This window comes from Bolinopsis microptera, chromosome 5 (assembly GCF_026151205.1).
Source record: "Bolinopsis microptera isolate Bmic1 chromosome 5, MBARI_Bmic_1.0, whole genome shotgun sequence".
In the NCBI taxonomy this organism is placed as follows: domain Eukaryota; kingdom Metazoa; phylum Ctenophora; class Tentaculata; order Lobata; family Bolinopsidae; genus Bolinopsis; species Bolinopsis microptera.
The window spans coordinates 22,258,242-22,275,249 of NC_087076.1; the positions used below are offsets into that span (position 1 = coordinate 22,258,242).

At 39.2% G+C, this 17,008-nt stretch overlaps 1 protein-coding gene across 3 annotated transcripts in view; it reads right to left on the reverse strand.

Annotated features, from left to right (window-relative positions):
* LOC134815021 (uncharacterized) overlaps positions 1-16,017 on the reverse strand; it is a 91,814-nt gene extending 75,797 nt beyond the window's left edge. For all 3 annotated transcript variants that reach the window (XM_063823459.1, XM_063823460.1, XM_063823458.1), the window contains exon 1: positions 16,008-16,017. The gene's annotated coding sequence lies outside the window, so the exon portion shown is untranslated. The remainder of the gene's footprint in view (positions 1-16,007) is intronic.
* Between the last annotated feature and the right edge of the window lie 991 nt (positions 16,018-17,008).

The following is a 17,008-nucleotide window of genomic DNA, read 5'->3' on the forward strand; positions in this document are numbered from 1 at the left end:
GTTGATGATCCTAGTCTACTCATTGAGAATTTGGTTCGTTTATTTGATCCTGCTAGTTGTGTCGTTGTAAAAAACTTCATTAGGCTAGAACTTGAGATCATAAATTTGAACATGCTCCTTGACTACCTTGGAATTCGCACCAGGAAGGATTATAAGCTATTGTAATTGATAAAGAAACTAGTTAGTTTATTAGAAATTTGTAGTTCAATTGTAAACTATAAAGAAAATAAAGTAAGCGGGAAAAATGTAAGTTGATGATTATAAAAAATTGGAATTGCCACCACTGGGAATAACACCATTAAAATTTAACTTAAATAATATAAAAATTCAATTTGATTATCTGATGTGTTTAGTCTTCAAAAACTCGAGTATACTCAAACAGGCTCTACTCGGCCAACCTTAGCTAAAAAGCTTGTTTCCTTCTGGAAAAGGACAGTTTCTGACTGACTGACTTACTAATCCTGATTGACTAATTGACTAACATACTTACTTATTTACTTCTTTACTTATTTACTTATTTACTTGTTTACTTGTTTACTTGTTTACTTGTTTACTTGTTTACTTGTTTACTTGTTTACTTGTTTACTTGTTAGTTATTTACCGTCTGACAGAAACATACAGATTACAGCGTTACCGAAATTTTTGCAGTTTTTAAATTTAAACCACGATTCGTTCAAAACACCAGCTCGATTTGTTACATTGTTTTCGATTTGATTTATTATGCTGTAACGTTTTAAATTATTTGTAAATACAAACCAGATTCATACCAAATGTTTGTCTAAGAGTTATAATTATTTTTTGATAATAATGCCAAGACCGCTTATATGTAACCACCAACTCGACAAACACTTGGTAAGATGCTGCTAATAGTACTGACCTCCACGTGGTTAGCAGTGGATGATGCAGATTCGCTAAAACACTGAAAAACATTTTATCTTATAGAAGTTCAGTTCACCTCCTGCACTGGCTCCTGTAGTACACACTACATATTGATCTCTAAAATCCCGTGGTTTCCGTATTACTGATGGAAATGTTTTCACTTCCTAGACCACAGTTCATTCATATTCGTATATATTTAAAGACGTACATTACAGTGTTTTAAAATCTTCATCAACAAACAGTACTTTTTATTGTACAGTATAAAACCTAGAAGTCCACGATCAAGTATAGTTGTTGTAAATATTTTATGTCGTTGATATCTGTTTCATATCGGTTACGTTTCATTCCCTTTATGTTATTTTATTTAGTTATTCACATTTTACATTTATATTTAGTTTATTACGCTATTCACAAAACTTGCATCATGCATGTATACGACTTGAGAAGAGTCAGGGGGGGGGGGTCCAACTACATTTTTGTACATGGCTACCAGATTTCTGCCAAATGTACAATGTCCATTTACAAGAATGTACAAAATATGTTTTTTCCTGTTTGGCCACCAGATTTTTGCCAAATGTACATGATGTACAAAAATGTACAAAATATGGTTTTTTCTGTTCCGTTTCCAGGGATTTCCGATTTTTTGTACATTTTTTATGACCATTAATGTACATGGCCATCAGATTTTTGCCAAATGTACGCTAAATTAGTGTACAAAAATGTAGTTGGACCCCCCCCCCCAGAGTCAATGGATTTTAAAAGAGACTATGACAATTTTATCGAGATGTATATTAATGAACCTGATTTTAGCGGGAAGGGTAAAAGAAGGAGTAAGAGAAAGTGATTTATCTATTATCTAAGATGTACTATTATTACGTGCATGATATTTTATCATTTCAGCAATATTATTTTTATATGTTCTGTCATTCTGTTCTTTATTTTATGTTCGGTCATTTTAATCTTCATGTCATGATGATATTTTTTCTTGTGTTTCATTCTTTTTATGTGATTCGATTTATGTATTTATATTTACACTTTGTTCGTAAATCTATTCACCGAACTTGAACCAATCATCATTCATCATACATCGTGTCTGTGGCATTTCTATGATCAGAAAGGTCTGTCACATTTCATTTAATCCAATCGGTACAATTTATTTTCATATCAATCAATTTTCGTATATAATCGATGTTTATTGACACATTTTGTCAACCTATATCCATTTTTCACATTTTTAACTCTAGTTAACCCTAGTTAACCCTAGTTAATCATAAAATGATCACAGGCGCAAATATCGACCGATTTTTCAACTTTAATTTATGATTTCAGATAAGATGTGGAGTTCAGAGGGAGTGGTTATGGTGTACAGTGATGATAAGAGTATAATCTGTAAAACACAACATCTTACAAGTTTCTCTTCTATACTGGTATGTTATACTTATAAGGCCCCCCCCCCCCCCCGCACCACCCCCCCCCCCCCCCCCCCCCCCGCGGCCCCTAATTATCATCTTATCTTACTCCTTAGTCCTTGTCTCACTTCTATTCTAAATGTAGATATCTGCTAATAAAAATAAATGTGAATACTGATAAGATGAAGCTAGTTGACAACGAGCCTCACTATTTCAGCTACAAGCCCAAGACGTCTACTTCCTGAAACTACATCATCTCTCAGATTGGACATTGGTGCCTCTATCTCTATAGTCTGTCTTTTTTCTACCGTCCTCCTCCCCAACATCGTCAGGTAATAATCCTTCCAGTTCATCTTGGATTATCGGCAGGTGTTCATCTTTCCTTATCAGCAGGCGTTCAACTTGACGTATCAACATTCAAAAGGTGCCCTTTATTTGATTAAACCATACGATACTGAAATAGCTAGGTTTCTAAAGATGAAGGAAATTCTTATATTCTAGTTGTACTTCAATAACTGTATGACAGCTTCGCCAATTGTTTCACTTTCAAACAAATTTTTGGGGCCTAAACTATTACAAGACACGTACACCATATTTATGTCACTGACACTACATCTTAATGGTTCCCACGGCTCAAGGAATGCACTATATCACTTATCGGCCTCAGTCCCTATACCACGCAGTGCAATATGATTGGCTGACATTGAACACGTGACGTGTTACCATGGTTGCAACAATTAGTGGCGACTTTAAGTCTAGAGTTGATGTTTATACACCATGTACACGCTCCATTGTTTATTTCAACTGATTTCCAGTTCCATAATTGCTCAAGCTATTTCGAGTAATAATTCTTGAAATTTTAGGCCGGAATTTTACGTGTAATTCTATTGTGTTCCCGAAAGAAATTTTGCCCTGTTTTTTGTTTTGAAACTACCGTCTACCACTGATATTGATGTTATGAATTTGATCTTTTACTCAACGTAAAATATATATATATATATATTCAATGTCCCTTCGTGCTTCGTTATCTTGAGCTCTCTTAGTAACTGCAGATGTCATTCATGTTCAGTTTATAGTTACACAGTTGTTATGGCGGCCCTACACACTGTGTACTGATTAACTCTCATTGTACATCTGACGTGTTGTCATGGTAACAGGAATTCTGTGTTACTCGTAGTATGGATTGACGGAGATACACAATTTTTAATCTATGTTAATGATTAACATCCCGTTGACTGTCCATCAATATGGTTGGTGTGTAATACCATTATAGTACGTGGGATTTCAATTCTTCTATTGTGTTATATAATCAGTAATGTTGCCCTGTTCTGCATCTTACACCAAAGGCTAAAGCATGATTTTCTATTAAATTTGCAGCTTCAGTTCGAAATCTTTTACTTCTTTTTGCTATGATTGTTGAAAACTGTAAAGCGCCCGCTCATGGACATACACGATATCATTCCTCGCCATGAGGGCGGAACTATCGTATAGCACTCGAGCACACTGACTCTAATTGTTTGTTCTTATTATTCTTCCTTCTTATTCAGTTATTCACAAAATAAAATAATATTCCTACCTGTTTTGGGGCCATCCGACGAGTTTTAGAAAAATGTTCATTTTTGTTCATTCCGTTCATTCCATGACTCAGGGAGCCTCTGGCGACAATTTTGACGTCAACATAGTTAGTAAACACATCCCCCTACACCGTACAATCATCTCCAGCACTCTGCAGCCCCTTTAACAGACTGAAATGACCGTATCAATATCGGATACTCAGGAACCAGCTTTTTGATACGGAAATGGAATCAAGTCTCTAGTGGGCGTTCTGGGAGTGCTATGGCCACCAAACTTTGTAGGAACACTTTAAGGGTCAATACCAAACGATTCCGACCTGTTTTGGGGCAATCCGACGAGTTTTAGAAAAAATTTCATTTTTGTTCATTCCATGACTCAAGGAGCCTCTGGCGACAATTTCGACGTCAAACCATTTCCAGCACTCTGAAACTACTTGAACAGACTAAAATGACCTATCAAAATGCCTCAAAAACCGTATCAAAATGCCTCAAAAACCGTATCATCTGGTTCCACAATCCCGGATTTATCTTCTGCAACTAGCAGAAATCTAATTTGATTATTCTAACGAGATAAAAATGTCGGCACGTCTGTAGAAACATTTTTACGCGCGCCGACTCCTCAGAATTATAATGGCGCGTGATATAATTCTAACTTGCGTGATATTATAATTGGAAAACTGCATATTGTACGATAAGTTTTTGTAGCGACTTTTTTATGGTTAGGGTATGAGTACCTGGTAACTTGGTACACTTTATGCAATGTGTTCATTACTATTATTACATATTTATCTTTTTATTAATTTTAGGTTCTTTAGAAGAGACTCACGCCGATCCTTGAGTTATCACTATGTTTCTGCACGATTTCAATCAAATATAAATGAAGAACAAAGTCCGGCGAATAGCCACGGATTTGTCACTACTCACTCTCGAAGCCAAAAACATTGATGAAATTGTCTTATCAATAGCCTGTGCCTGGTCAGGCTACTGACATGATACTCGTTAGTTCTTATAGTTATATTTTTTGGGTAAATGCTTATTATTGTTTGGTTTTAATTTGTTTTTATCAGTGTGTTAATATAAAATAAATTATATTACAGTGGGGTAGTAAATGTTGTTTTTTTCGTTTTGTATTAAATCGTTAATTGTTGTTGCCTGGCCTTTTTTGATTAAGTGTATGTACATTTTAACCTGTATACAGCAAACCCCAATTTACCGCGTCCATTTTAGCTAAAATGTCAGTTCCATCAACCACTTCGTCTTGCACCTGTCGGGCACAGCTCACTATTCCGTCCGAGTTTGTTCAGATGCCGTGGAGTGCTTGTGAATCGTTGGACGTCCAGTTTGGTTCTATTGACTTCTTTGATGACACTGAGGTATGCAACTTGTAAATTTGGTTTTGGTTTAACTTCTTTGACAGCCAAATTTAAGGAAAAAGACAGGGGGGGGGGGGGGCAACTGTATTAAAGTGTATTAAAGTGTATCCCCGGGGTCAAATCGCCAAAATACACCTACACTTTAATACATTTTAATACACCTGGGTTCAAAATTTTCCTTCCGTCTACGTCTCGGATGTTTTTTCTCTGTAGCAGCACATGATTTTCCAGGCTTTTGAAATAAATCTTTATTTGAGAAGGTCCTCCTCCTTCTCCTCCTCCTCAGTCCTTCTCATCCTCCTCCTCTCAGTCATCCTCCTCAGCCATCCTCCTCAGTACTCCTCAGTCCTCATCCTCCTCCTCAGTCCTCCCCAGTCCCCCTCCTATTCGGTCTTCCTCCTCCTCCTCAGTTCTCCTCAGTCCTCTTCCTGAGTCCTCCTCCTCCTCCTCCTAGGTCCTCCTCCTCAGCCATCCTCCTCAGTGCTCCTGATCCTCGGTCCTCCTCCTCAGTCCCCATCCTTCTCCTTAGTCCTCCTCCTCAGTCCTCCCCAGTCCCCCTCCTCCTATATAATACTCCTCCTCCTCAGTTCTCCTGAGTCCTCCCCCTGAGACCTCCTCCTGGGTCCTCCTCCTCCTAGGTCCTCCTCAGCCATCCTCCTCAGTACTCCTCCTTCTCAGTCCTCCTCAGTCCTCTTCCTGAGTCCTCCTCCTTCTCCTCCTCCTCCTCAGTCCTTCTCCTCCTCCTCCTCCTCCCTCTCAGTCATTCTCCTCAGTCATCCTCCTCAGTCAGTCAGCCATCCTCCTCAGCCATCCTCCTCAGCCATCCTCTTAAGCCATCCTCCTCAGTACTCCTCAGTCCTCACTCCTCATCCTTCTCCTTAGTCCTCCTCCTCCTCAGTCCTCCCCAGTCCCCCTCCTTCTCCTATACACTCCTCCTCAGTTCTCCTGAGTCCTCCTCCTGAGACCTCCTCTTGGGTCCTCCTCCTCTTGGGTCCTCCTCCTCCTAGGTCCTCATCCTCCTCCTCAGCCATCCTCCTCAGTCCTCCTCCTCCTGCTCAGTCCTCATCCTCCTCTTCAGACCTCCTCCTCCTGGGTCCTCTTCCTCCTCTTCATCCTCCTCCTCTTCCTCCTCCGTCCTCCTTCTCAGTCCTCCTCCTCATCCTTCTCATCAGTCCTCCTCCTCAGTCCTCCCCCAGTCCCCCTCCTCCTATTCCGTCCTCCTCCTCCTCCTCCTCAGTTCTCCTCAGTCCTCCTCCTTCTCATTCCTCTTAAGTCCTCTCCTGAGTCCTCCTCCTGATCCCGAATCCTCTCTTCCTCCTGAGTCCTCCTCCTGGGTCCTCCTCCTGGGTCCTCCTCCTAGTTCCTCCACCTTCTCCTTCTCCTCCTCAGTCCTTCTCCTCCTCCTCCTCCTCCTCCTCAGTCATCCTCCTCAGCCATCCCCTCAGCCATCCTTTTCAGTCATCCTTTTCAGTCATCCTCCTCAGCCATCCTCCTCAGGCATCCTCCTCAGTACTCCTCAGTCCTCCTCCTTCTCAGTCTTCCTCAGTCCTCTTCCTGAGTCCTCCTGATCCTCCTCCTCCTTCTCCTGAGTCCTCCTCCTGGGTCCTCCTCCTCCTAGGTCCTCCTCCTTCTCCTCCTCCTCCTCCTCCCTCTCAGTCATCCTCCTCAGTTCTCCTCAGCCATCCTCCTCAGTCCTCATCCTCCTCTTCAGTCCTCCTCCTCATCCTTCTCGTCAGTCTTCCTCATCCTCAGTCCTTTCCCGTTCCCCCTCCTCCTCTTCCTATTCAGTCCTCCTCCTCATCAGTTCTCCTGAGTCCTCCTCCTCCTCCGTATTAAAGTGTATTAAAGTGTATTAAAGCATATCCCCGGGGTCAAATGGCCAAAATACACCTACACTTTAATACAGTTCCCCCCCCCCCCCCCCCCCCCAAGACATTTTATTTAACCTTGTTTGGGTAACCTGGTATGGGTAACTCGCGTCGATAATGAATTTCTGAATATAATGACTTACTAAATTGATATCTGAATTGCAGGTCGACCTGAGAACACCTGACAAAACGCTCGCCGCTAAAACAGACGGAGCCACACCCACGACTCCGAACAGTTCTGTGGAGACGGAACCCTCTATCCCCGGAATACACCAGGAGGTCCAGTCCACTCCGACTAGTGTTCAACAGCAGAGCCCATGTCAGTCGGTGGCAAGTTACCCGTCCAAAACGACGGTATCAGCGTCCCAAACCTTGTCCTCTTCCCTGCACCTGGCTCAGAGTGGCAGTTCATTAGTACAGCAGAGTGCAGGACTAACTCAGCCCGCTCCTCCACCCAACCTCCCTCCACCCAACATTGACAACATCAGAAACGGTTAGTTTGAACACTGGCTAGGTTGTAAGAATCTTTGAGTTTAAATTTGGGTTTGAAGGAAGTCACTTATATGACCGATCTTGATGGGGTTCTATAAACTCATTTTCCTTCAACTTAAACTTATAGAATAATCAAAACTGCTGCTTTTACGCAGAACTTAGTCCTAACCGCCCTCATTTCAGGTGGCTACCTGATTACGAACCACCACTTGTTACCAGAAGCAACAACCAGCCAGTGAGTATTTTTTCGTAATTTTTTACAATGTGTCATTGTCATTAACATTAATTAGTTATGAAGATCAATATCTACTTAGACATATCTCTCTCTCTCTCTCTCTCTCTCTCTCTCTCTCTCTCTCTCTCTCTCTCTCTCTCTCTCTATCTCTCTCTCTATCTCTCTCTCTCTCTCTCTCTCTCTCTCTCTCTCTCTCTCTATCTCTCTCTCTCTCTCTCTATCTCTCTCTCTCTCTCTCTCTCTCTCTCTCTCTCCCCCTCTCTCTCTTTGTCATAATACATGGTAACTCTTGTAAATGTAAACTAAACCTAAATTTAACTAGTGATATTTAACATTTATCTTCCAACATATTTGACGAAGTCGAAAAATGAGGGTGTTTTGAAAACAGAGTTTTCATCGAAATAAGTTGTTTATTCATTTCAGCTCGGCAGAGATTCCAATTCCCATCGCGATCGACCGGCAGGTTCTTTATCAGCAGGTTCTTAGTGAGGTTAGATTAGCAGGTCAGGAGTTAGGAAAGGTAGTACAGGAGTCGTTATCCCGGCTTGTGCCGGTAACGCATAACCCAGCGGATGCCTCCGCTAACATAATTCAGGTACCAGACAAGAAGAATCCCAAGAAGAGAAGAGGAAAAAGAACTAACTCTAGTGCAGCCAAGGTAAAATCAGTATATGACAAAGTCATTTTAGATTATTTTTTGACAGGAACTGTTGAATTAATAGATTTTCTAACTAATGAATATGCGGACATATTATATAGCAATTTGATAGATTTGCCTTTTGAGAACATGCACCATAGCAGATCCGCTATTTGGTTTGGTCCTGTCGACTATGCTTATAGTTCGGTTAATCTTAATACTAAGGGTTGTTTGGAATCTAACCCAGATTTGAGAAATTTAGCACGAAGATTGTATAAGAAACTTAATTGTTCATTTAATAGCTGTTTAATTAATTTATATAAAAACGAGCATGAAAATTGTGGATGGCATGCTGATGACGAGGAAATATTCGGTGGAAATCCGACTATTGCATCTATTAGTTTGGGTTGTACAAGGCGTTTTCAGATTCAACCGTTTCCTTTATCAGATCATAGAAGTTATCGTCAGAATTTGTTTAGTAAATCATGTAGTACAAGGCACGAGTTTGAGTTAAGACATGGTGAACTTTTAGTGATGAGAGGTGACATGCAAAAATATTGGCAACATAGTGTCCCAAAGGAGTTGTTTAGATGTGGAGCAAGACTAAATCTTACTTTTCGGAATGTAGTACAGTAAGACCACGACTTACAATATGTATGTTAAGACCTATATGTCTGTATACAGTTAAATTTAAGTTAGTTATACATTTTTAGTTTATACTCTGAAATTGATCTTATATTATTCTTTTAAACTTTTGAACTATATTTTGAACTGATTTCTCAACAATCAGACCAGAAGAATTAGAAAAACGTACTCCGATGAATATGGCGATATGAGTACGCAAGGCTGACCATGTTATTTTACTCTATGTGATCTATGGCAGTTTAGTTCCCTGGCCAGACTACATTTTTAAAATGTTGTGCTGGAATTTAGAAATTGGGATGTCTTTTGAGTTTGGAATTTAGCAATTTTTGGCTGAGCTGCAAAATGGCGTAATATCAGTCTTAAACTGCAGCTAACATTATATACGGAACAGGTTAGCGGAAGCACTCTGATTGCTGAGATGGAGGTTCATTTTGAGGACAGCCCTGGTTTTCGTATTATGAAGAACATCAAAAATTACAAAATGTTTTACGGAGCCCGTATGTTTTACAGAACTGAATTTATTATAAATGAACAGCGAGAACGACGGTTCCAGGGTGCATTGAACAAGAAATTATATGTTAAACGGCATGAAGTTAAATCTGAGGGCAAATGGTATCGTTATAAATACAAGGTGTCCCTTGAATAAGTCATTGAATATCTATTTTTGTAATCAAAACTTTGATTCCTTATATGATTTAATTTTCTGACGATAACACAAAATTCCACGATTTTGGGCACTACATGGTGAAACTGGCGTGTGTGTTATCTTTTGTAATATTTCAAGATTATAAGGTAAATGCACTACGGTATGAACATTTAACAAATTATAAGCGTTATCATCCATTAAAATTTGCTCACTCTCAGGCTACGGCGCGCGGAAAAGAACCTTTATTTATACTTTCGGACAGCATGTTGAAGTACCAAGGAAATGAAATGTCGTTGCTCGGTCAAGAATTTTTATGTTATATTAGGCATTTTGGGGGCTATAGTTTAAAAGGTCTGTCTTACGAACTAAAAAACATAGCTGCGTTGTCAAGTCATGATGTGGGCACCATGATTGTGATGGCTGGAACCAATGACACCCACCTATCAGAAATAGATCTGGACATAAGACTTGGTGAATTTGAGAGTAATTTTACTGATTTTATTGCTAATGTGCACACACGGCTCAATCCAAAAAGGATAATTGTTTTATCGTTATTTCCAAGGGCGTATTGTAAAATGACTCATTTAAATGGAAAAGGAAATTGTAGGAACGTCCATCAAGACACAAACATAAAACTATTAAATGCATTTATTCAGAAAGCAAACGGAATAATTCAGAGAGCCATAAAAGATGAACTCCAACCTAGTACTTCGTTTTTAAGATTATATGAACTGATTTGTCGCATGGGAAATTGGTCTGATTTATTTGGAGGATTTTTGTGTAACGATGGATTGCACATGAGTGATTTGGGAAACAAGTGGTTAGATGAGCAAATTACAAAATTTATTATGGGGAAGTTTTGTTTTCAGTCGAATTTATCACATACTTGTATTAGTGAGTTTATTGTCACTTGATAATTTGGCTTGAAATCTTTATGGAACGGTAAAGGCATCATACCTGTCATAAAAATCGAAAATATGAATAAAAGGGAAATCGAAAGTATGCCTTTGAAATCTTGATGTAAATTATTTATCAGACTCTAATTTATAACCCTCTTTGTGCTGTAAAATTATCTGATGAATTGTATTATAATATTTCTTTCCGTCGAATTCACGGAAATTTTTGTCATTATTTCTAATAATTGTTTCCTTTGTCGTTTTCTTGCTTCGGCCAACAAATTTAGGCTTAGATTAGAAAGTGATGCTCTATCCTGGAACACCGACATTTTTAGGCTGGCATCCGGGAGAAAGCCGCACTATTCTTTATTTTGTTTCAAAACTCAGATCACCATTACCTTGAACTCTATTGTAATCTGATTCCATGTTGGACAGGTTAAGGGGGCAGGGGGGGTCTTGATGAAATTTCTCTCGAAATTGATTTATAGTTGTTTCTGATAGAGGGGAGTGATATCTATCTGCTGCTTTCGGTCCCATGGAAAAATTTTGTTCCTAGCCGAATTTATTGTCGGTCAAAGGCCAGCACTGATGTGTCATTGTATTGTGCGAGCGATTTTAAATCGCGTGCCCTGAAAATCGAGTCCAAAATTCTTCTAAATTTTTTGAGCAATCATCCTGAAACTTTCAGGATATGTTCTAAGGACCATTTAAAAGATTCCATTCGATCAGAATTTTAAGATGGCCTTAGAAAAATTTCGATTTTTAAAACCTTTGACCTCGTTTTTTGACGACCTTTAACCGGCAATAAATTCGGCTAGGAACAATATTTTTCCATGGGATCAAAAGCAGCAGATAGATATCACTCCCCTCTATCAGAAACAACTATAAAATCAATTTCGAGAGAAATTTCATAAAGACCCCCCCTGCCCCCTTAATTCACCCAAAAAACTTTGCACAAAAATTTTTTCTAATCATTATTGACATTCTGTAAAAATTTTCATCAGAACGAAAGTTATTTAAATTTTTTAATATGTAATTAATTAGTAATAATTAAGATCTCGGCACCTTGCAGCAAATTCTAGATTTAAGAATCAAACGATTATTCTGGCCCACCCTGTATATAAATTCATAGACACAGTGTTTCGTCCTTTATAAATATGTATAATGTATATGCGACATTTCAGACTTTCAGGAGTAACGGTATAGACAGTATTAGTCAACATTTAGACTTTAAAAAAGATGATTCATAAATCAATACATAACGCTCAATTTCAATACACGGCTTATTCAGCATTTTTATTTAAAGAGTTAAAGAAAGGTAAGGGTAAAGGTGTAGATTAAGATAGGGTTTGTTTAACATAGTCAATAATTAGCTGAACCTGCCGGTTCACTCCACACCCAGCACACCAATTACTATTCATCGTCATTTGCCGGTATGCCGATTACAAACGTGTTTGTACTGCACCATTAATTACATATCCTATCTGGCATTTTATATTCAAGATTTTATTTCTATTATAGTTGGTTCGTATGCATTTTAGAACTTCCAAATCACAACTCACTAACACGTGGGAATAAATCATAATACATTTTTCCTACATACAAAGACACGAACCAGCTATGATCTGAAGAAACTAAAAGTCATGTGTCACCCTGAAAGATTAAATTGTTTCTTTTTGCAGGATTATTGCGAAGACTGCCTTCCCTGATCTCAGCAATTTGAATTAATACTACCCAAGCTATTTATATTGGTGCCACATGGTTAGTTGTATCTATTTTTCTAAAATATATCCATTCAGTCAAAAGAATTATCTCTGTTCCAATTCAATTGCTTGTTCATTCTCCTATAAGTATAATGTGCTGAGTGATTTTGAGTTCAAATCTTACAAAAATCAAATATAATTGATGTAATATTGTCCCCATATTAACCATCAGAACGCCTCAACAATCGTGTGATGTAATAAATACACAATTTCTTATGTATCAAACATATCTCAGGAGAAAATCCTATGTCTAGTGTTGGAAGCACAGCATTTTGTTGGTCAAGGAGATAAGTCGACTGTAGAACAACAGTCACATGGTTAGTTGTATCTATTTTTCTAAAATATATCCATTCAAATATATCCATTCAGTCAAAAGAATTATCTCTGTTCCAATTCAACTGCTTGTTCATTCTCCTATAAGTATAGTGTGCTGAGTGATTTTGAGTTCAAAATCTTACAAAAATCAAATATAATTGATGTAATATTGTCCCCATATTAACCATCAGAACGCCTCAACAATCGTGTGATGTAATAACTACACAATTTCTTATGTATCAAACATATCTCAGGAGGAAATCCTATGTCTAGTGTTGGAAGCACAGCATTTTGTTGGTCAAGGAGATAAGTCGACTATAGAACAACCGCAGTCTGTAAACTACATTCTTACTTAATGCCAGGTTAACATTTTTTTGCCGGTGTAATTATTTAATTAGGTGTAGTAAAATACCCCCGGTTGGACACCCCCCCCCCCCCCCCCCCCCCCCCCCCCCCCTCCCCCGAATCAGATAACGTATGTTTTGCGTGATAAATTATTTTGTGAAAGTGGAACTTTTATCTAAAGTTCGATAATTTATTTGAATTTAAAATTTCTCATTTTCAGTGTCCAGACTTGAGTTTGATGATGAGGTACGTGGACAAGTTGAAGTAACGGAGAAGATTACCACCGAGCATATTTTGAGAAACTATAATGCTGAAAAAATGGCTTCGTAGAAATCTTTGCGCCTTGATTTAAGGCTAGAATCGTTAATGTAGCATATACGTTCAAAAGATCGAGGACTATTATTGACTTAACTATGGTAATCGATGGGTTATTATTATATTTTTTATAAGCAATACGTTCCATGAACATAAAATCTGTGCCCAGGGGCTAACTAAACTGTGAAATCCACGTGACTGTGGCGGGTCTGTCTAACCTATTGACATGTTCGAGAAGTTTTGAATTAATCATGCAATCATACTGAAAGATTGTTAAGAGAATGTATGAGTATCTGATAGTGTTTATTCCAGAGCTCTACCGGGATACCGCAGTTTTTCTTTTCAACGTGAGTCCAAAATTCGCAAATCTGTAAACATTTCCCTAAAACATTTTGATGAAATCATTGAACATTGGAGACTGGGAGTTTATCTAGATTTAAAATGATCATGGGTTTCATGAAGTCGATTTTAGATTTTCGTTTACGAGTAATGGACTTCTTTCTGACTTAAATGCTAGAAATATGACTCGATTATGACTTCATTATTGCGACTAATAGTAATGTCACGGCTCACGGTCTTGTGTTAAAGTAAAACAGTTCTCCGGGTAAAGAAAGTATTAATAAATGCTATCCAGTATTCACCCTATTCAATTATTCAGGTAAGGTTATGTTGTATGTAAAGTGTAAAGCTCTAACGTCAAACTCTATGTTCAATTAAAATTAAATTAGTTTAAGTAACTAATACCAGATCACAAATATGAGTTCTGTGTCAGTTTTGACTTTATAAACATATTCCAGTTTGTCCTTGAAGGTTATATTTAAAATTTGTTTCATTCTAACGGAGAGAAATGGGAAAAATCCCGGTACCGGCCCGGATGGAGGTAATATCGGCCGGGACAAAATGTCGACCACCGGTTTATTCAACTATGCTTACTGTCACCAAGATGTAAATCAGATCGAACGGCGTCTATTCGATCTGATTTACATCTTGGTGACATTTACCCTGTTTTCACTTAGACAAATTAAATACAAGTGAAGGGTACTAAATATTAAAATGGATAGTTTGAAATTTGTTGCTGTTAACCGGGGTACACAGTAGTGTACAGGCTAAAAAGAGCGTTCACCGGATTGTGTGCGCAATATCTAATTTGTGGAGTGTCCGACACTTTAAAATTGATAAGGAGCGCTGGGGTGAATTCCATCGTACTTTCTCACAAACTCAAAGAAGGCAGGTTTTCATGCAATTCTGGTCAAAGTTTGGGCCTTTACTGTCACCAAGATGTAAATCAGATCGAACGAGAAATTAGATCTACTGTCAGTAGTGATACGATATATTATGTGAGAGTAAATCTAAATTGTTTAATTGATAAATTTGAATTTAGTAACTAATGAATTCTTCCCATTAAACTGTTCTTTTTCTTCTATTTGGCTAACACTAATGAATGGAATTTTCGCCCGAGCCCCAAAAGCAGATAATTTTGGCCACTGTTCATAAACATATTCATAAGAATAACTGCGGTTTAACTGTACACTGTAGAACAAGCTGTAGCTAGACTGGTTTTTTTTTCTCAGGCAAGCATTTTAACCCTGTGTCTTAAAAGGTGACTCTGAATCAGTGTCCGAAAATGCATCGATTCAAGTTGGTTTCAACTGCCGGGGGCTTTATATTACATTTACTGAGCGGCAATCAGCCTGTAATTCTGACAAATCTCTATTCGGTTTATGAAAATTACAGTCCTGTTTATGAACATTATAGCCTTGACATACGTTGCATTTACTATGCTGTGAATACAATCAATAATACTGATAGTTTGTTTATGTGACAATTGTGTAGATAAATTTACAACACGCCGAGTTTACATAACAAATAAGCAAGCATTTTCGATCATCAACGCTATGCGCGCTCAATTCACCATGACCACACGCTTAGTAACCATAACAACGCGCAGTAAGCGCTCGATTCAATTCCAGTATATTGCGACGAGTGTTTACATCACTAAATTAGCTGTAACTTTGTGTGATTACCTGCGATCTTGCTAATTTTAAGGCGCTGTGGCTAAAATCATCCACCGAACCAACAGGCAAAATTTCAGAAATATCGCACCCAGCGCCCATTTCGACCTCACGAGTAATCAGCTCGCGGTGGTCATTGTGGCAAGTGTTGTGTGAGTGCTAGCTTCAATGAGCTTATTTGGCCAATTTAGCCCCTGAGCAAGCTAGCTCGAATTTCTCACGCAGAACTGTTTACATTGGTTAATAGAGACATAGGTTAATAGTGACCACGGTTGTGGTTAGGGTTATGAATAGCTTCGGGGTTAGGGTTAAGGTTGGGATTAGGGTGTCTGTAAAACCGTTTTGTTTGGCTGCAAAACCATAGAAACGTCACGTGAAAATTTGGGCGAGCGAATTAGTTAGAGCCGATTTCGATACATGGCGCTAGCCAGCGCTGGCCGGCGCTAGCAGTAGCTGACGAACAATATCGCAACTATATTGCGCTGGCCTGCGCTGGCTGACGAGTAATATCGCATTTATTACATTTTGAAAATAGACGAATGCTCCGCTTGCTCCCACTTTATTAAGAAACGATCGATAAACCGAACCGAAACTGATGGATCCCAAATTATTTATGATATGGGACACATCAAGTATCATAGTCATTTTTTAATCCTTTTATCAAGATTGTTTAGGTTATATCCCTCCTTTTGCATAAGAATCCCTGCAGGGATGTGATCAGTGAAAACGATGTGATCCCCAATTGAGTTCTAACGGATCACCGCAATCGTTAGGATTTGACGTGACACCATGCATGATAGATCAGATCAAATAACCATGGGTACCCATGGTTATTTGATCTGATCTATCATGCATGGTGTCACGTCAAATCCTAACGATGGGTATAACGAGCCCTGACGGACCTGCAGGCCTTTCCAAAAACTATATAAGTAGCATTAGCCACCAACTTATTTATCCCTCGTTCTTTACATCGTTCTTTACTATACATCATTCTTTACTCTTAATCAACATGCGGACCAGAAGAAACAGATATACCGCTCCTACACCTGCTCCTAAATGCGATCACTGTGGGTCTACCGGTCACATCTCCTCAATCTGCTCCAGAAGGACTTACAGTCCCGACCTTCCCTCCCTCAGATGTACTGCCTGCAGATTATATACAGATTATAGTACACATCGATCCGTGCTCCCTGCACTCTACACCCACAATTCGACCAAACAGACCTATCCCCACCACCAATCACCGACTTAGAACCTCTTCTACTTCAAGACCTACCCCACCCCCTCCTCCTCCCACTGTTCCAGGACTAGCTCCTCGTACCGCTGCTGCTCCTCAACCGCCTCAACCTCCAGCTCCTCAACCTCCAGCTCCTCAACCTCCAGCTCCTCAACCTCCAGCTCCTCAACCTCCAGCTCCTCAACCTCCAGCTCCTCAACCTCCAGCTCCTCAACCTCCAGCTCCTCAACCTCCAGCTCCTCAACCTCCAGCTCCTCAACCTCCAGCTCCTCAACCTCCAGCTCCTCAACCTCCAGCTCAACCTCCAGCTCCTCAACCTGCACAGCAACCTGTTACTGATCAACAACCTGCTCCCAATTCTCCTCAA